The 22,557-nt window shown below is 34.3% G+C and overlaps 1 long non-coding RNA gene across 1 annotated transcript in view; it reads right to left on the bottom strand.

Annotated features, from left to right (window-relative positions):
* Positions 1-22,557, bottom strand: part of LOC141582750 (uncharacterized) — a 260,745-nt gene that overhangs the window by 186,144 nt on the left and 52,044 nt on the right. Inside the window, exon 2 of the long non-coding RNA XR_012515626.1 lies at positions 432-520. This is a non-coding gene — a long non-coding RNA (uncharacterized LOC141582750). The remainder of the gene's footprint in view (positions 1-431; positions 521-22,557) is intronic.

Here is a 22,557-nt window from a genome sequence, read left to right on the forward strand (position 1 = left end):
ACTTGTCCATTTCCTTGAAATAAAGCCTATCTCTGTGATAAATCCTGTGTTTTGAGCTGAGATTTAAACATACATGAACACACAAACATACCTCGTCATACAGAACATACACGTACACACTCTCGCAAGACATACAGCTAGTTAAGTTTGTGATTTTAAGTTATTGTTAGTTTCTAGAGAGAATTCTTTCCCCAATTAACACAGCGAATCAAAGAAAGTCACTCATTCACTGGGCTCTCCTTATTTTATATTGTTTATATAGTCAAAGATAACGTATGCTCATTATTATCTCTTTGTTTAGAACAGTTACATTCAAATTAATAGTCAAAGTATACATACACCAAGCATCCCGGTATTCATTCATTCATTTGTTTCCAAAAGAACCCAAATACCATGCAATGTTCTCAGATAAACGATCATGATACACTCACCGTAGGTGATTCAAATAGTGTTACAGACCCAGGATTATGCTACAGATGATCTAACAGGCAAGAAGAGGCATTTCAGCAAAGAAGACCACCTGAGCAAAAAACAAGAAACACAAAATTAGAGAATCTGTGTCAGAATCGGCAACAGTAAAGTATTTAAATGTTCAGATGCCTTAGAACCCTTAGCAAACAAAGATCATTCCAGAAAGCTTTATAACCTTAATATTTTTGCTTCCTTAAAACAGATAATATGCCTTATATTTTAAACTTACATGTTTTTGCTTATTTAACAATTATAAATCTCAGGTCATATTTACCTTTTCCATGAAAATACCTGCTAATTTTTAAAATTCACTGATGTTTTTACAGTTGTAAAAAACTTAATGGAACGATCTATAAGACTGTGTTTAGTCAAAATGTGGTTAAGAGTTCATGACCATGCTTAAATAACTCTAGGGAATTGGTAATTTTATCAACAATTTATTTTTTAATTGTGGTTATGAAAAATGAATTGTCAACCCTGGAAACTTAATAGTAGCTAAAGGGCCATCAATATTGTTGGATGCAAAGTTAAACCAACTTTTACAGATGAGAGATGCCTTTAGAATGGCTGTGATGATATGTATTCTACCAGATGAATTTCTGTGATATGATCGCAAAATGAACCCCTCTCTCTCTCTCTTTTTAAACAGGCAAGGGACGGGGCAGTCAGTCTGAGATTTACACCTGATTTGTGTTATAGTAATCTTTGAAATTAAGAAGTGTATCCTTGCATTTCATTAAATTCTGGCTAATGAGATAACTGTCTTCCCAAGGAGGGAATGATAAAGTACTCAGGCCATAAAGCATAAATTAATACTGCAAGGTTAAACACTGGAACTAACTCATGTTTCAACAAAAGCCCCTACCAGCAGTTAAATTAACTGACATAAATACCATAAAATCTGTCTTTATTTTAGTTTCAGATGATGCTTTTTTTTACACCCCTGCTTTCAGTTTGTATAACTCATTTTTGCACATTATTGCATGCACCATTTGCCATTTAAAGAATCAGCTACAACGGGGAAAAGATTTAAGGAATCAAATACTCAGAGAGGAAAAAAGAAACTAGTGGGTCTGGGGCATATCATACTGAAGATTGTTAGCACTGTTGAAAAATAATACAATAGATAACAGTAGTTCAAAGAAACAGTTAATTATGAGACGGCCAGCCCAGTGAAATCTACTTTTTAAGCTTTTGATAGACATTTAAAAAAAAATGCTAAAGAAACCTGTGGTGATAATAGGTTTGATATATATTCTGGCAAAAATTATATCACATTAATGAGGTGGCTTAAAGGGCTCATGCATTTTGTAGGAGGCATTTCAATGTATTAGTATAATTACCAGTGATGAGAAAACTGTTTGGAACTGAATTACCTCTCACGAGTTCATTTGAGCTATATGAAATTACACCATGCAAGAAGGAAAATTATGGAGCCATCCAGAGAGAGTTCATGCCTGATTTGATCATAGCCACTAATTGGATGATCATTTTCGTAAAGCTTTTCAAATGGTTGACAGTTTCTGCCTCTCATTTTTTTTTTTTTTAATGGACGACCTCTTTATTTCTTGTCCTAAGCAACCAAACATAGGTTTGTTAGAGATTTGGGTGCTTCTACAGGGACCTTACAGGTGTAATTGTCACAATCTGAGCAACCTTTGTCCCTTAATTAGCTGCTTTTGGGGAACCCCTAATGAGAGTTGCTGTTCTTGTTAACAGTCTTAGAGAATACCTGATGAGTGAAGCTCTCCAAGCCTGATGCATGTCAGCAGCTACCATATGACAGCAATTTAATGGAGTTAAAATCTGACCTGATTGGGATGGATAGAGGAGCACTTTTTTGTTGTGCTGCTTTTGATTCCTCAGTGTGTGTGTGTGTGTGTGTGTGTGTGTGTGTGTGTGTTATGAAGTAGGTGTTCTGGTAAAGGACAACGGAAAGTGAAGAGTGAGGGTGGAGAAAAGAAGCTTAACTAACCCTCTTCACAAGACAACCAATGGCCAGTATCAGAAGAAAATTGAAATAACTAAATTAGCTTTGTAAAAATTGCTTTATGGGCACTGCAGGATACAGCAAAGTCTTCACAATTCAGGTGATTAGTAAATATCATACTGTCAGCTGCTTAACTTTTTACTTTTCTTCCCCATCTCCAATTTGAATCATTCTATTTTAGGCATACAAGATTTTCAAACAAACGTCAATTGTGTGAAGTTAAAATTAGTATTTAAAAATTATACTTTTAACATGTGTGACCTAATAAATCAAAAAGTCATTATAAAAATATGTCACTCAATTTGTTGCTGAAAAGGTAGACAACATTACGATAATGATTTTCCATCTGATGGACAAGTTCTAATATTACTAGGAAGAGCCAGCTGAGATACAATGCAGCACTGGTGTTTTGTGTGCCTGTGGGTGTGTTGCCATGCATGCACAGATGTGCCTGTGTTCAAGCTGGAAATTGTTGTTCTTTTCCAGGGCCATATATTGCAAGTACTTCTTTCACTAGACATTTCCACCATGTTTGCAGCTAATAAATATTACAGGACACTTATTCATAAAAACTAATTTGGAAATATTTGCTATAGATATTACAAAAACAAATCAAATAAGGTAAAATATTAATAATCTCAAAGGTTCAATGAGTCCTCTGGCTCTCTGTTGGCCTTCCTCTGCCTCCAGTTTGCCTAGGTATATAGAGAATTGCTAAATTTAACCACTCAGAAAGTCAAAACCAAATATCTTTATATTAGGAATGGAAATATTTTATAAATATGCTTGCTACATTGGAAGAGCAAAATTTCAAGGCATCAAAATTAAAATTTCAAAGAATTAGAATTTGAAGATACAGCCTATTCTAAGTTGGTTAAATTATTTCAGAGAACAAACAGGTTCCTTAGTCATAAGTGACTCCCATAAATATACCTTGGATTATTCTCATTTTGAAACTGTTTTCTCAAGTTGGAATTTGTTTTCTTCTGAGTTTCCCGTATCAGTTGCTCAGGTTCTTACATTCCTTGTCTTCTGATTTGCATTGATGTAAATTTTCTGAATCCGTGTCCTCATAGTTGATTCAGCTGAGTATGCAATTCAGCTGGGTGTGGAATTCTTGGCATAAATCAATTTCCATTACAACACTGAATGCAATGCAGTGTTACTGATGAGAAGTCTGATGCTAATTTAATTCTTACTCCTTTATAAGAAACTGGGGGTTTTTTTCATAAGGACAAGTTTGATATCTCATTACTTTATGTTATTCACCTCTGCTCAATGCAGTGAGCAATTTCAATCGAATAACTTGAGCCATTCCTTGGAGCTATTTTCCTTTTTCTTTATAAAAATAACCTTAGTCTCCCTTCAGGTTCAGGTTTTTTTGTCCTCGCTTCTTCCCAACTCTTGTAAGATGCACGCTGGCCTTCTGGCCACATTTTTCAGTCTCAGACATTTCCCTCTATTTCTTAAGCTTTTAATTCTTTAGTTCTGTGGTCCAGGAATTTTTTTCAAAAGCCTTTCTGATAAATTCAGATGTTTAAAAATACCTGTTTCTTGCACAGTAATCACGCTTTCTACTTTGTATTACAAACGCAGTACCTTCTTGAATCTGGAGGATCCAAGGTGTATTTTCTTTTTTTCAAAGTTTATCATGGATCCTGAATGTTCTGTTTTCAGTAGAGTCAGTTATTTCTCCCATATTGCATTTTAGCTGTACAACACAATTATCTATGTAATACAATTGTATTATATATAATTTTGTATATGCACGCAGTAATATGCAATATAATATATACTATATATAATGTATATATTATATATACTGTATTATATATATTTATTACATATAGTATTATATATAATACATATATTTATTACATATAGTATTATATATACTATATTATATATAGTATACATAATTTTTATATATAATTTTTATATATTATATATAATACATGTAATAAATATATGTATTACATATAATACATATTAATAAATATTAATATATAATATATAATATATATAATATAGTATATATAATACATGTAATAAATATATGTATTATATATAATACTATATGTAATGAATATTATATATAATACAGGATTTGTGTGTATATGTATATGTGTGTGAATAAAGAAAAGATCGGTTAATATTAAGAGCTATACTGAGTTTCACTGCTATTATCTAGATCTGTTTCTCCAACACGCTTCTCCCCAGCCTGGGAGAGCTGACCTCTAATTCTATATGTACGTGGGCCAATCTTTAATTTGAATGAAGGAGGAAACCACCAGCACAGATCAATGTGGGGTTCAGGCAAGATTTTTTAATTTCAAAGAGCTCCTGTTTGATAGTATTCACTAATACAGTGTCTGACTTGCTGGGATTTCCCAGTTCTGTCTCCTCTCCCAGTTGGCCTAGACATGTGCTTTCCTTTCTCTTTATTGTCTTATCTGGCTCAATCGTTATTCCATTCCCAAAACTTTCTCCTCAGTGCAAGGCCTCCTCCTCGATGGGTCTCCTAGTCGGCTCTGAGGGGCGAGATCCTTCAGGACCTACGAGCCTCCTTACCATAGGCCCCTGCTGCTCTGGTCTGTTGCTTTGGTGGTTTATTTCCTTCACACTATTGAATTGAGTTTCCACAGTGCTAATTCCATTCTGCTCTTCATTGACTCCAGAGGAGACAAATCTTGCCCTAACACTCTTAGTCTGCTTAAGTCTTTTCACTCTTCTCAGTTGTTATTTTAACGTGTATTTTTCCCTTATAACTTTCTTTTTATGTTTTGTAGGGGCCAAATATTCTTTCATCATATTGAGACTGCGAACAATTTAAATATTTTCTTTGGTTTACTGAAAACAAATATTTTCAAAGTCTTCTGTGACTTCTCTTCTTCACTATTCTTTTCATAATCTCTAATCTGGACTTTTCCTTCAAACCACTTGGAAACTACTGCAACTTCCCCTTGTGAAATATAAACATGTACCTATATCTGCATCCCTGCTTTTTCTACATTGCTGGTATTAATTTTTTTTTTTTTTAGACTGTGTTTGGCTCTTGTTGCCCAGGCTGGAGTGCAGTGGATCAGCTCACGGCAACCTCCGCCTCCTGGGCTCAAGCAACTCTCCTGCTTCAGAATCCCGAGTATCTGGGACTACAGGCACCTGCCAGCACACACCCAGATAATTTTTGTATTTTTAGTAGAAATGGGTTTTCACCATGTTAGCCAGACTAGTCTCCAACTCCTGACCTCAGGTGATCCACCCATTTCAGCCTCCCAAATTGCTGGGATTACAGGCATGAACTACTGCTCCTGACCTCTGCTGTTAATTTTTACAAAGCATGCATTCTCTACAAGGTGAAACTCTCAACCTCTGATCTGTATTCTGTCTCCTGCCAACTCTTCAGAAGCACGCATAAACTGATTAAACTCCCTGTCTCTGCCATATCCCCAAGAAGTCTGCCAGAGCCAACACCCCTAGGTTTTTTCACCTTAACAGGCTTTTTAGAAACACTGTCTATCTTTCCAGCCTACATTTCTGAAACCACGACTTGGTCCTCAGGTTCATCTCAGGCTGGCTTCTGTTCCACCACTCAACCAAAGTTGCATTCAACCAAGAGCGCAACACTTTTTTTTTTTTTTTTTTTTTTTTTTGAGACAGAGTCTTGCTCTGTGGCCAAGCGCCAGGCTGGAGTGCAGTGGTGCAATCTCAGCTGACCGCAACCTCCGCCTCCTGGGTTCAGGCAATTCTCCTGCCTCAGCCTCCCGAGTAGCTGAGACTACAGGTGTGCACCACCAAGCCCAGCTAATTTTTGTATTTTTTAGTAGAGACGAGGTTTCACCATGTTGGCCAAAATGGTCTCGATCTCTTGAATTCATGATCCGCCTGCCTCGGCCTCCCAAAGTGCTGGGATTATAGGCGTGAGCCACCGTGCCCGACCATCTCTCTCCTTCTAACTGGCTATTTGTCACTCCTCATTTCTCTTAATTTCTCAGCAGAATTTAAAAAGGGGTTGACTACTCCATTCTTCTTGAAACACTTTTGAGTCTTGCCAGAGAATTTTCTGCCTATATTCTTCATCCTTATGTCTATTTAGGTCCTTGGTATTTGCAATATTGATTTCAATATGTTTTATATATTAAAAGTACTAGCATTTCATCTGTGACAGGAGACATTTTTAAAAAGAAATATAGAAGATCACTTGTCAACATAAATATATATAAACCTATTTCACAAACTAGGAAGAGAACTACAAAAAAAAATTTCAAGAAAATACGTTTCCATTTCAAAAGTGTATGTTTCTATTGAACTTCACCGTCCTATAAACTAAAACAAATAAATTATATGCACAGACATCAATTTTTAGTATTTCTTTTTGGGAAAATAAACCATTGTTTGGCAACTTCTCATTCTAGCATACTAATTATACTCGAAAAGTCCCTTGCGTAGCCATGCACCTTGTCTTGAGAAAAATAGGTAGAGAAAATATTTAGCAGATATAATCAATTGATAAGAAATATGAACCAACTTCCATATTGCTGTAATGAATATTATTGTTCAGTCATATGGAAAGGGATCAATTTGGGAGTAAAATCAAAGCTTTTAGAAAAAAATTAATAGGGCAGATTGATGTTTCATAGATAATCAACAGTCTTCTTTAAGAGCTGTAAATGAAAACTGCTTATTCATTAGCACTAGCCTCACAGAAGTTTGTGAAGAGAAGCAAGTTTGTGTTCTGGCCCTTGGACTCGTCTTGACTCGGCAAACTCCACATATTTTCTGTGGCATCTAATATTCCTATTGCTTTCTACATTTTTTTTAATTTAATAGAGATCAAAGAATTAGCATTTTTTTTCTTGCATTCTCCAGTGTAAGCATAAACAACCTTAGAGAACATAGAATTACATAATAACTTGGTGGATTTTTTTCTTCATAGTCCTCTTGGTTAATGCAAATACTTCCAAATTCACATATATAAGTAACAATCAGAACTAAATAGTATAAAATGAACTATATATATATATATATATATATATAAAATGGTAATTTACTGATATGTATATGTAATGGTACATTATAAGTAGCCTATTATATATATACACATATATACATAACATTATGTGTTCTTCACTGTTATGTCATGAAATAGTATTCTTAAAATTTCTATCTTAAAAATAAGATTCAGAGATAATGGTATACTTTGCAAAAAGGCAAGTTCCAGACTTGAAGCAAGATCTGCTGACTCCAAAAGCTGCAATCTTTTCATTTTGACGTGCAGTAAAGGGACTCGACCAGCAGGAACTTGAAAAAGTAAAAGTGATAAGGGAAAAATTAATATTTGCTTATTCTGCATCTGTTCTCTTTTTTAATTGCAGAAAGTGGCAGCCCTTCACAAAGACAGCATTTCCCATTCTCCCTGTGAGAGACAAATGTAAATAATTAATTGGAGTCACTGGAAGGCTCTCTGATGGGATGTATGCTTCTTTGGACCCTTTTCATTCATCTGTCTTGCTTCCTGAAATGTACCCATAGCCAGCAATCTTGGTCCATGTGGTAGACTTGAGGATATGAACTATGTGCAAAGGATGACAGAAGAAAATATAGAGTCATCATAGCACCTCTAGCCTGCTTAGCTCTTGACTTCTTTTATGTGGAGAATAAGTCTTTGGGTTTCAGCCATATATTATTTGTAAGTTTCTGATATATGCAACTAAAATACTCTTCACTGATACAGAAATATAGTACCTCCTTAAATGAAAAAAAAAATCATGGATTGTAGATGAGCAGCATCCAAGATAATCTTCCAGAAATATTTCCTGAGGCTATGTTGTCAAAGCAGAAAGCACCATTTTGGGGTAACAATAAAATTATGACATTTAAAGTTTGTTAGGAAAAGAATCAGATGCTTTGTGGTAATTATCTAGCATCAGGAGGGTTTATGTTTAGTAGTCATATTGCTGGCAGAAAGCTTCTGGGTAGATTGACATACTTAGGACATTTATTTAAGAGTGAGGCTGCTGTGCATGCAGAAATAGCCTCAGACAGTTCAGGCTCCTGAGGACAAATGATGATTTGTTATTATGCTTAATCTGTGATGAAATCATTGAAGGCATTGTAGTAGGAAGCAAAACCATGGGGATGCTATTAGGAGTTTAGTAATTCTAGTTTGTGTGGGAATATGGATTCCACTTACCAAAAAAAAAAAATATATATATATATATATATATATATATATATATATATATATATCATTCAGGGAAAGAAAGAAAGAAGTTACTGTCATTGTTTTGAATTGTTCCTGAGCTATTGTGTCATGAATTTTAAGTCAAATTTCATGTTATTAGTATTCATTTTATTAGTGTGATATATGTGTACTGCCACAATATTACTATAAAAAAATATGATATTATGAGTTATCTTCTACTCATCTAAAGTAACGATTGTAAAACATGTAGCAAAAATGCACTTCAAAGTGAGAAGCAGAGAGAGAGAGAGAGAGAGAGAGAGAGAGAGAGAGAGAGAAGTGGGGAGAGAGAAAGATTCTGAGTCTTTCCTATTAGCTCAAGTCCTTAGTACGTAAGTTATTTTCTTGGTTAATAACAGACTCTCTATCAGGACTCCTTTGCTTACAGATCATAATTATCATGTTCAATTTTAATCTATTTTAATCATGTTCAATTTTAATTTCTATTCACTCAGAAATAGTTTTTTTAATTCAGCATTATCCTAGTGTTTACTGCTCACCCAACTGGACACCTGAGTTTCGTTGTAATAATCATTGAAAATCTACATAATTCAGATATCTATCTATAAACATACCTAGAGGTGCTCTTTGACTGTTTTATGAAGAAAACTATAGAAGTATCTGACAATGACCGAGTCTGAATCTACACTCTGGAACAAGAACTCCATATTTATCTCTAGACAATTCAGGCATACTTACATAAAACAAATTACAAATGGCACAAAATGATTCTCATAGGAATTTCTAGTTCTTCTTTATCAAGAACCTGAAAAAATAATTTTCCCACAGGAATTGTCTCTTTTCTGGTTCAGCATGGATTTTTTTCAAGATTCAACTGACACTCTTCTGGTCAGCAACATGGGCTCAAGTGCTGTTGCCTTCTGTTCATGTGGCACAATAAATGAAGACTATGGTCTTGAAATATGGGTCAGAATTGGAATGAAAGAAAGGAAGTAGTATTCCAAGCAATGCCAAGTATTTTAAGCAAATTCACATCGTGGAAAAAAAACAGTGGCATGATTATTACACAGAGAGATTGCTGGCCAGACTGGATAACATACTCATATTATGTGACAGTTGTGGCAAAATTTGGAGAGTTAGAAAAAAAATCTTAGATGACAGACATTGGCAGTAGGCTTGCTATTCTAAGTAATGGAAGGTTTTCTAGGTGTTAGAGAAAAGGGCCATAGGACAAAGATGGTATTTTTCAAACGCTGTCTCATTTGTGCAGAGGTTAGAATGAAATGGAAAAGACTGTTTCCACGGAAGCTTCAGTCAAGGTGATTTGGCCATTAATTCGAGTATACTGAGGAAGAACTCAAACTACTCAGGAAAAATAGGAAGGCACAAATTATAAAAGAAGAATTCATTCCCTTTATTCATTTTACCAAATGAGAAAAGGTTATGAAATGGCAGAGTAGGAGAAGCTACAAGTGGCACTTTAGTGAAGTTAATGTATCTATTATTTTTAATTTAAGACAGGGAGAGAGAAATCATAGTGTACCTTAGAGTCTACATATATTTCAAACACATGGCATACACAACTCCTACAGTTTTTATTTTGTTTGTCATGTAGGTTAGAAACAGAAGCATCTATTTAGATAGACTCTAATTTTTCTGTCTGATGACTTATGTATCTTATGGGAATTTTGTTATATTATGAGTACAAGTTCATAGTGAATCTATATAAAATCATCAGATCAAATTGAAACCAAAGCTTCTACCTTCCTCATCACTCTTGCTGTGCAGAAAAATATTTTCATTTGAGTGACATCATTACGGCAGACTTTAAAAATAAGGTGAGAATTACAGTTCATATCATTTAATGACCTCAGAAGACTAACTGCTGAATAAGAAAACTTTTTTTTCTATTTTTCCTAAAAGGGTGCATCAGGTGGGTAAGACCTTTAGCCAACCTATGCTTCGCCAAGTCATCTCCCAAGCAATTTCATCCCCAGCAACTAAAAAAAGAACCTTAGCAAAGGAACCTCACGGTGATTAACTTGCTCTCTCATCCCACCAGATGTAAAAATATACTTTATACATTACATACTGATGCTCTTTGATGTTATGCAAGAAGGAATTTGTGTTTGATAAGTGACATTACACATTCATTTCTAAATATAGTGTCTGGGAAAAGCTGTCAAGTTTATCAAAAATAGGAAAGATTTTACATTCTACACTGTCTTCTATAGAAGGAAATTGCTCCGTGTTGGAAGTGATTGGGTTAGTAATTATCCCATTTCCTTGTTTCACTTTCTCCAAGAAATTATCACCCTTTGATGTGTTATGCATTTTAATTATTAATTGTGGCCTGTCGTCATTAGAATGAAAACTCCATGAGGGTAGGTGTTTTTGTGACACTATGGATACTTGTCTCAAGGAATCTACTCTCATCCTGAATATGAGTCCCACAGTATCAAATTATGTGCAGCTACTAAATTGTAACACTCGAGTAAGCAATGTGTGACATTAATAACCATGATTTTAAGGGGGACACTGTTGTGTCTACATATTTAGACAGACAATTCAATTATTCTACTTTTTCTATAGCCTGATTGCAATATTAAAGCTCTGGGAAAAATTAAAATCTGGGCTATTTTAATATTGTGAGTTGATAATGTCATTATAACCTGCTGTTATAAATGTTCTTACATGACTTTCCATGTAAATGCTCTTACATGACTTCCTTTGTATAGTCTGAGAGCACTTATAAAATCAATTTTGAGAACTATAATAAGCAGCAATGCAATAAAAAGGTATTCAGAATGACTTAAAAGGAAAATAGATCCTCAAAGGTTTCTATTGCTTTCACTAGTTGTTTTTGCAAGTTGCTTCTTCAGAAATTTCCAAGAATTTCAGTATTATCCATAGTGCAATTCCACCATTGACCTGTATGGTGTAAGATGACAGAGAAATATCTAGACTAATAAAATTAAGTGGTAAGCAGGATAGAAACTGAGGCATTGGAGAGAAAATAGGAAGAATATTTTACTTCTAAGAGCTAGACACTATATGCAGAAAATGAAAAACAATGCTACTGACAAAAATCTGAAGTTTACAAAGAGTATTGTGTCTTGATTCCAAAGATCAAATAATAATTATTATTTAGGAGCTTCTTCTAGATTCTCCCCTCCTACTGGGCCAATTTAGGTATATATGCTCAGTATTTTATCTTATTTTTGTTTTTATTTTCAAAACACTCCTTCTTTCTGAATTTTCTCTAGTCTTACTTTTATTGCCCCTTAGACAATTAGTAATGTCCCTAAGAAGCCCAGTTCAGAGTGTAATGAGTTAATTATACTGATAGTTTTTCTCCTGTTATTCGTCGCCAGGAAAAATCTATCTCTGTATTCTCTAAAGTCATTGGATTTTTATATATTTGAATAAAAGGTCACCATCTTTTTCGTTCATTAATAAAAACAAAAATAAATTTAAAGTAAAGTCATTTTGCAAAGCCACAACCTAATTAAAAGGCAATATTAGTTCTACTGGTGATTATTTCGCCTGACAGAGACTTGGAGTGCAAAAAAGCAAAGGAATGAGAAATCAAAACTCATTATTCTATTTGTTTGGGAAATGAGATTTACAGCTTATATTTCAATATAGGTGACACTAATTTTCTGAATATTTAGAGGTCCTCAAAGAAATCAGTTCTGCATTGGACCTAATTCAACAGAGGCAGGAAAGTGGTTAAGCTAAGCTGTCACCTCTCTACTCCTTTCTGCATGTTAGCAATAGCATTTCCTTTTTTTTTTTCTAATACTAAACAATAATATCAGATAAATTACCCTCTCTTAAGTATATGGAATTACTTTTATTTGCCTTCTTTTGTTTTCATTTTAATCATTTTTTGAGGAAAAGATGGTCTTTGGTTAGATGAGTAAGTCTGTGGTGGCGATTTCTGAGATTTGGGTGCACGCATCACCCAAGTGTCCCAAATTACTTGATCCTAGTTTGAGGATAGAGAGCAAAAATGGTAAGAAATCTGTGTTTCAAGATAAGCATTTATATATCTTGAGCACCAGATGATCTCTTACTCAAATTGCCTGTTAATTTGAAAGGGACGGGCAACGATATTTTGTAGTTTTAAATTTACTTCTTTTTCTACCTGTAATTCTAAATTGCTTCAACAAGTTAATTAGTAATTGTTTTTTCTTCTTACTTGAACAAGTGTTTATATACTTTGCTTATTTTAAAATTGAGTGTTTGTGTTTTGTTATTGATCAATAAAAGCTTGTTACTCACTATGAAAGTTTATTAACTCTAGGTCTGTTATAATTTTTCTATTATATATATAGATATATATTTATCAGCACTTTTTTTCTACATCACTATTAATGAGGTTATATTATACATTTGTAATACAGTTAGATTCTTTTTTCACATTCTGTATTCCATTATGGAATCCTTTGACCTCTTAAAAATTTTTCTTTAATTTGCATACAATAGAGTTTACTCTTTGTACTGTAAAGTTCTATGGGCTTTCACAAGTGCGTAGGGTATTCACATAAGTATAACATACAACATATTTTCATCGTACTAAAAATTTCTTGTGTGCTATTTATTCAACCCTCCTTCTTCCCCAAGCCCCTGACAATCACTGACACATTTACCCTTTATACAGTTTTACTTTTCCAGATTATTTGGCCTGTTCACATTGGCTTCATTCACTTAGCATTTATAGTTTAGTCATTTTTATATGAGGCTTGATAGTTCATATCTTTTTTTGTAACAAAATAGTATCCCATTGTTTGGATGTACCACAGTTTCTTTATCCATTCATCCATTGAAAGACATCCTGGTTGCTTCCAGTTTGGGGAATTTATGAATAAAACTGCTGTAAACATTCATGTACGGGTTTTGTGTGCATATAAGCTTCCAAAGTCATTGGGTAAACACCTAAGAGTATGGCTGCCGAGTCATTTAATACGGTTGTCTTTAGCTTTGTAATAGAGAAATAAACGGTTCTCCAGAATGGCTGGGCCATTTTAAATTCCCATCAGCAATGAATGATAGTTTCTCCTGTTCCACATCTTTACAAGTCATGGGTGTTTTCATGTTGTTTTGTTTTGTTAAATTTTAAGTATTTTAAGAGGTGCGATGGTATCTTTTTGTTTTAATTAGCATTTGCCCAATGATAAATGATGCTGAACATCTCTTTACATGCTTATTTGCCAATTGCATTTTCTTTTGTGAGGATTCAATCAGATCTTCTGACCATTTTTAATTGATTTGTTTGTTTCACTATTGTTGAAGTTTAAGAGCTCTCCGGCCGGGCACGGTGGTTCAGCCTGTAATCCCAGCACTTTGGGAGGCCAAGGCGGGTGGATCAGGAGGTCAAGAGATCGAGACCATCCCGGTCAACACAGTGAAACCCCGTCTCTACTAAAAATACAAAAAATTAGCTGGGCATGGTGGCACGTGCCTGTAATCCCAGCTACTCAGGAGGCTGAGGCAGGAGAATTGCCTGAACCCGGGAGGCGGAGGTTGCGGTGAGCCGAGATCGCGCCATTGCACTCCAGCCTGGGTAACAAGAGCGAAACTCCGTCTCAAAAAAAAAAAAAAAAAAAAAAAAAAAAGCTCTCCATATATATTAGGTGCAAGTTCTTTATTACATTTGTAATGTCCAAATATTTTCTCCCACTCTGTGACTTATGATCTTAACAGAGAATGAAAGGAAGAGAAAATGTTTTTAATTTTAACATATCAATTTTATCTTTCATGGCTCATCCTTTCAGTGTTGTATCTAAAAACTTATCCCCAAACTTCATGTAGATTTTCTCTTATATTTTCTTTTGTAATGTTCTACAGTTTTGTATTTTGTATTAATGTAATGAATTAATTTGAGTAAGAGATGTTTGTACAAATTCTCTTTTATAAAAAAAAAAGACTTATTTTTTCTCTATTAAGTTGCCTTTACACCTTTGTCAAAAATCAGTTGACAATATTTATATGAATCAATTACTATATTTTATCTTCTATTGATGATCTGTGTGTATAGTCTTAGGCAAATATATGCTGTCTTGATTACTATAGATTTATAGAAAGTCTTGAATTTGGGTAGCATGAGTCCTCCAACTCTGTTTTTCTTTATTATTGTGTTGACGTTTTCCCAGGCTCTTTGCCTTCCTACATACATTTGAGCATCAATTTGTTTACATCTACAAAACAGCTAGCTAGGATTTTTGGGGGGGATCCTGTTGAACCTATGGATCAATTTGGGAAGAATTGACATTTTAATAATACTCTTCTAATCTCAAAATGAATTCAGATGGAATGAACTCAGAATATCTATTTATTTCAATCTTACTTTATTTCTTACATCAGTGTGTTGTCACTTTCTTCATACAGACCCTATACATATATTATTACATTTGCACACTTAAATGCTTTATTTTTTGTGTGCTGTTATAATTTTTTTTTAATTTCAAAGTATCATTAATCATTGTTGGTATGAAACAAAGCCATTGACTTTTGTATTTGACTTTGTAGCCTATTACCTTGCTATATTGCTTGCTAATTCCAGGAAATTTTTTGTAGATTTTTTGTGTTTTTCTACATAAACAATGGCTTTATCTGTGAATAAAAATTGTATTTTTACTTTTCAATATTTATAATTTTTTTCCTTAGTATGCTAACTAGAACTTAAGTACCAAGTTGAATAAGCATGGCAAAAGAGGTTGTCCTTGCCTTTTCATCAATCTTCATGTGTCTCTTTTGTCCTTTACCAACCTGTCTAGAAGTTCGTTGATTTTATTGATCTTTTTAAAAAACCAAGTTATGATTTTGTGAATTTCTCCATTTTCTTTCTTCTTTTCAATTTCACTGATTGTTGCTCTAGTTTTCTTTTCTTCTAATTGCTTTTGGAATACATTGCTCATCTTTCACTACCTTCCTAAAGTCTAAGATGAGATTATTAATTTTAGATCTTTTTTCTTTTCTAATATATACATTTAATACTATAAATGTTCTTTTAGCACTACTTTTGCTCATCCCACCAATTTCGATAAGTCGTATTTTCATTCTAATTTTGTTCCAAATAATTTTTCTCTTGAGACTTCCCTTTTGACTCAGAGATTATTTTTTTAAAAAAGAATGGTCCAACTCTATGCTCCCTACAAGAAATTCACCTTATTCATTAAGACACATAGAGACTGAAAATAAAGTTAAGTGGAAAAAGAGAAACAGAAACCAAAAGTGAGCAGGAGTAGCTATACATATGTCAGATAAAAGAGACTTTAAATCAAAAATAGTAGAAAAAAAGACAAAGCCATTGTATAATGATAAAAGGATCAATTCAGCAAGAAGATACAACCATTGTAAATACATGTATGCACCCAAGGTTGGAGCACTCAAATTCACAAAACAAACATTACTAGACCTAAAGAAAGAGATATGCAGCAATCCAATCATAGTAGGGGACTTCTGTATCCCACTTACAGCACTAGACAGACCGAGACAGAAAATTAACCAAGAAATATTGGACTTAAATTGGACTTTAAAGCAAATGGACTTAACATTACACCAGAAACATTATTGTCATCAGCACATGGAACATTCTCCAAGAACAAAATAACTCAACAAATTCTTTTAAAATCAAGTATCTTTTCAGAGTATAGTGGAATAAAACTAAGAATCAATGCCAAGAGGAACTTCAGACACTATGCAAATACATGGAAATTAAACAGCATACTCTTGAGCAATCACTGGATCAATGAAAAAGTAAAACCAAAATTTAAATGTTTTAAAACAAATGAAAATGAAAACAAAACATACCAAAACCTATGTGGAACAGCAGAAGGAATGCTAAGAGGAAATTTTGTAGCATTAAAAGACTACATTGAAAAAGTAGAAAGATCACAAATTAACAATCTAACATTGTACCTCAAGAACTAGAGAAAGAAGAAGAAATCAAACCTAAACTTAGCAGAAGAAAATAAATACCAAAGACCACTGTATATTAATTGGGCATTTAAATGTAAAAGCCATATTTTTAAAAATATTTTTTTTATTCATGTTATAATTACACATTTTAGTGAACTCTAACTTCTAAGTTACTTCATTCATTCACTTATATCTTTTAAAAGTATAGAATTATATATCATATTGTGGTGATGATAGTAATAGCAATTATAAAGAAGACACTGATTCCTCAAAATATCAGTGGTTAAGCACAGTGTTTATGAAATGCTGAATCATGAAGACTTGAGCCTTAATTTTCTCATTTTCTTGTATTTATTGACCTCCAATAATATAAAAAGTGATGTTCGTGGGTTTGTGGACATTCTTGTCTTGATCCCATCACTAATGGTAATGCTCTTAGTGCAGACCTTCCAAAACTTACAACCCACTAATCATGAGTCAAATAGTGTTCATCCAAAAAAAATCTGCACAGTTGAGTAGATTGATATATAAGGCAAACTACGTCTTCCTCTTAAGGTTTATTGTACATGTTGACATTTTTAAATAATCAATAGTTTTACATTCTAGTATAAAATTATCTAATCCAGTGTTTCCAAAACTTTTATGGAAGAAATTCTTTTTCATGAACCCTTATAATTCCAGCACTAGTGTGTCTCTTTGAAAACTGCTTCTGCAAATACCTCATGTAGATGACGGGGTGATGGATGCAGCAAACCACCATCATGGCATGTGTATACCTATGTAGCAAACCTGCATGATCTGCATATGCATCCCAGAACTTAAAGTATAACAAATACATTTTTTAAAAAAAAAAGAAAACTGCTTATGCTATTTAAATTTTGGAAACCATACTTATGTAAGATTGCTGATTTAGAATGTTCTTTCTTGTCTAATTTTGTTATCAGGGTTAGATTAGTTTTGAAAAACAATTGATACAACTTTTATTCTTTTTCCTTTGGTTTTTTTGTTTGTTTTGTTTTTTGTTCGTTTGTTTCTTTTGTTTTTTTTTTTTTTTGAGATGGCAGAGTTTCACTCTTGTTGCCCAGGCTGTAGTGCAGTGGTGCGATCTAGGCTTACTGCAATCTCTGCCTCCTGGGTTCAAGCAATTCTCCTGCCTCAGCCTCCCAAGTAGCTAAGATTATAAGCAGCTAATTTTGTATTATTAGTAGAGATGGGGTTTCTCCATGATGGTCAGGCTGGTCGCGAACTGACCTCAGGTTATCCGCCTGCCTTGGCATACCGGAGTGCTGGGCTTACAGACACGAGCCATAACACCTGGACTTGCTTCTCTTTACTATTACAGGAAATATTTTATATAGCATAGAAATATTTGTTTCTTGAAATTTTGAAGGAAATCACTTGTAAAACAGGATGTGGGTATATTTTGGAGTTAACATTTCCACAATATATGTTGATTTTCTTACATGATTAATGAAAAAGTCAATCCACATTCAAGATGGGCCTGTTTATTCATCAATTTGTATACTGTATATTCTCTTTTAAAACACCCAATTGCATCATGATTTTCAAATATATATGTGTCTGGTTTTAAGACATACTTCTACATATTATTTCTTAGAGTAACATTTTATCATTTTAATCTTAGCAAATGCTATAAATATATGTCTGATATGGTTTGGACTTGTAGCCTTGTCCAAATCTCATGCTGAATTGTAATCTCCAATGTTGAAGAAGGGGCCTGGTGAGAGGTAACTGAATCATGGAGGGCAGACTTCCTCCTTTCTGTTCTTAAAATAGCAAGTTCTCATTATAGCTGGTTGTTTAAAAGTGTGTAGCATTTCCCACTTCTATTCCTCCTGCTCCAGACATGTAAGACATGTCTGCTTCCCCTTCACCTTCCATAATGATTGTAAGTTTCCTGAAGTCTTTCCAGCCATGCTTCCTATACAGACCATGGAACCGTGAGCTAATTAAATCCGTTTTCTTTATAAATTACCCATTGTCAAGTAATTCTTTATAGAAATATGAGAACGAACTAATAAAATATCCAATTTTCATTCATATGATTTTTTTTCTCTTACTTGATTGACTATGCAAAGTCTAAATTATTTCCAAAAGTAGCTTTATAGAACATTAATAAGTAAATTATAATAAAAATCAGGGGAGAGACTTAAGTGGTAAAAATTTAAAACTAAGCAATTTAAACAGTGTTTTCACTACCATGTTTCACATGTTAATTTACATTGTGAATGTTTCAAGGGAAGTTCCTGGAGGTAGCCTTTCCAAAGCTTATTTGACCAAATACTTTTTATTTTTAAAAAATTACCATTTAAAAATTGTGTATCTAAAAGTCTGTCTAGTTAAATTATTTTTTAAAAAAGCATTATCTCTCAATGGAAGTGTTTTTCTTTTTTCTAATGTGTTTTATTTGTTTTTATTTTACATGTTTCTTTATCTCACTTTCCCTAGTTTTGTTTTTATTTTTGTATTTCAAACATCTTGAATGGCCATAATTTGTTAAATTTTTACTGTTTCTAGAACTACCTTTTGACCTAGCAATTCCATTACTGGGTAATGGAAGTATATTCACAGAGGAATATAAATTTTTCTACCATAAAGACACATGCATGCAAATGTTCATTGCAGCACTATTCACTATAGCAAAGACACAGAATCAACCCTAAATACCTAGTGATGACAGACTGGATAAAGAAAATGTGGTACATATATACCATGGAATACTATGCAGCCATAAAAAAATAATTGCATCATATCTTTAGCAGGTCATGGATAGAGCTGGAAGCCATTATCCTTAGCAAACTAACACATGAATAGAAAACCAAACATCACATCTTGTCACTTGTAAGTGGGAGCTAAATAATGAGAACTCATGGACACCAAGAAGGGAACAACACACATGATATGTTTGGATCTGTATCCTCACCCAAATCTCATGTCAAATTGTGATCATGAATGTTGGAGGTGGGACTTGGTGGAAGGTAATTGGATCATGGGTGCAGATTGTCCCCTTGATGCTATTCTTGTGATAGTAAGTGAGTTCTTGTGAGATCTAGTTGTTTAAGAGTGTGTAGCACCTCCCCACTTCTCTTCCTCCTTCTCCTGACATATAAAATGCCTACTCCTGCTTTGCCTTCTGACATGATTAAAAGCTCCCTTAGGCCTCCCCTGAAGCAGATGCTTCCATGCTTCCTGTACAACCTGTGGAACCATGTGTTGATTAAACCTCTTTTCTATAAAAATTATCCAGTCTCAGGTATTTTTTATAGCAATGTGAACTAACACAGCAGAATTGGTATCAATACACTAGAATTGGTACCAGGAGTGGGGTATTGCTATAAAGATACCTTAAAATGTGGAAGCAGCTTTGAAACTAAATAACAAGCAAAGTTGTTAGAGTGTAGAGGGCTCAGAAAAAGACAAAAAAATGAAGCAAAGTTTGAAATTTCCTAGAGACTTGCTGAATGGTTGTGACCAAAAGTAACACGGACAATGAGGTCCAGGCTGAGGAGGTCTCAGAGGGAGATGAGGAACTTATTGGGAACTGGAGTAAAAGTCACTTTTGTTATGCAATAGCAAAGGGAGTGGTTGGATTGTGCTTCTGCCCTAGGGATCTGTGGAACTTTGAACTTGAGACAGATGATTTAGGATATCTGATGGAAGCAATTTCTAAGCAGCAAAGCATTTAACAAGTATCCTGGCTGCTTCTAACAGCCTATGCTCATATGCCTGAGCAAAGATATTACCTGAAACTGGAACTTCTATTTAAAAGGGAAGCAGAGCATAAAAGTTTGAAAAATTTGCAATCTGGCCATGTGGTAGAAAAGAAAAACCAGCTAGCATCAAAATGGCAGTATCAAATTCACACATAACAATATTAACCCTAAATGTAAATGGACTAAATGCCCCAATCAAAAGACACAGACTGGCAAAGTGGATAAAATGCCAAAACCCATCAGTGTGCTGTATCCAGGAAAACTATCTCACATGTAAGGATACAAAAAGGCTCAAAATAAAGGGATGGAGGAAAATTTACCAAGCAAATGGACAGCAAAAAGAAGCAGGTGTTGCAATTCTCGTCTCTGATAAAATAGACTTTAAAGCAACAAAGATCAAAAGAGACAAAGAAGGACATTACATAAAGGTAAAAGGATCAATGTAACAAGAAGAGCTAATGATCCTAAATATACATGCACCCAATACTGAAGCATGCAGATACATAAGACAAGTTCTTAATGACTTATAAAGAGACTTAGGCTCCCACACAATAACAGTGGGAGACTTTAACAACCCACTGTCAATATTAGACAGATCAACCAGGCAGAAAATTAACAAGGATATCCAGGACTGGAACTCAGACCTGGAAGAAGCAAACCTAATAGACATTTACAGAACTCTCCACCCCAAATCTACAGAATATATATTCTTCTCAGCACCACATCACACCTACTCTAAAATGGACCACATAATTGGAAGTAAATCACTCCTCAGCAAATGCAAAAGAACGAAAATCATAACAAACAGTCTCTCAGACCACAGTGCAACTGAGTTAGAACTTAGAATGCAGAAACTAACTCAGAACTGCACAGCTTCAACTGGCTCTTGAATGTTGACTGGATAAACAATGAAATGAAGGCAGAAATAAAGATGTTCTTCAAAACCAACAAGAATGAAGACACAACATACCAGAGTCTCTGGGACACATTTAAAGCACTCTCTAGCGGAAAATATATAGCAATAAGTGCCCACATGAGAAGCAAGGAGAGATCTAAACTTGACACCCTAATGTCAAAATTGAAAGAGCTGGAGGAGCAAGATCAAAAAAACTCAAAACCTAGCAGAAGACAAGAAATAACTAAGATCAGAGCAGAACTGAAGGAGATAGAGGCACAAGAAAACCTTCAAAAAATCAATAAATCCAGGACCTGGTTTTTCGAAAAGATCAACAAAATAGACAGACCACTTGCCAGATTCATAAAAAAGAAAAGAGAGAATAACCAAATTGATGCAATAAAAAACAATAAAGGGGATATCACCACAGATTCCACAGAAATTCAAACCATCATCAGAGATTATTACAAACAACTCTATGCACATAAACTAGTAAACCTGGAAGAAATGGATAAATTCCTGGACACTTGCATCCTCCCAAGCCTAAACCAGGAAGAAGTCAAAACCCTGAAGAGACCCATAACAAGGTCTGAAGTTGAGCCTACCACCCAAAAAAAGCCCAGGTCCAGATGGGTTCACAGCCGAATTCTACCAGACATACAAAGAGGAGCTGGTACCATTCTTTCTGAAACTATTCCAAATAATCCAAAAAGAGGGAACCCTTCCCAAATCATTTTATGAGACTAACATCATCCTGATACCAAAACTCAGCAGAGATTCAACAAGAAAAGAAAACTTCAGGCCAGTATCCACGATGAATATACATGCAAAAATCTTCAATAAAATACTGGCAAGCCAATTGCAACAGCACATCAAAAAGCTTATTTACCATGATCAAGTAGGACTCATCTGGGGATGCAAGGCTGGTTCAACATACGCAAGTCTATAAATGGAATTCAACACATAAACAGAACCAAAGACAAAAATCACATGATTATCTCAATTGATGCAGAGAAGGCCTTTGACAAAATTCAACAGCCCTTTATGCTAAAAACCCTCAATAAACTAGGTATTGATGGAACGTATCTCAAAATAATAAAAGCTATTTATGACAAACCAACAGCCAATATCATACTGAATGGGCAAAAACTGGAAGCATTCCCTTTGAAATCTGGCACTAGACAAGGATGCCCTCTCTCACCACTCCTATTCAATATAGTACTGGAAGTTCTATCCAGAGCAAAAGGGCAAGAAAAGAAATAAAGGGTATTCAAATAGGAAAGGAGGAAGTCAAATTGTGTCTGTTTGCAGACAACATGATTGTATACCTAAAAGA

The sequence above is a fragment of the Saimiri boliviensis genome, chromosome 2 (assembly GCF_048565385.1).
Source record: "Saimiri boliviensis isolate mSaiBol1 chromosome 2, mSaiBol1.pri, whole genome shotgun sequence".
NCBI classification, from domain to species: Eukaryota; Metazoa; Chordata; class Mammalia; order Primates; family Cebidae; genus Saimiri; species Saimiri boliviensis.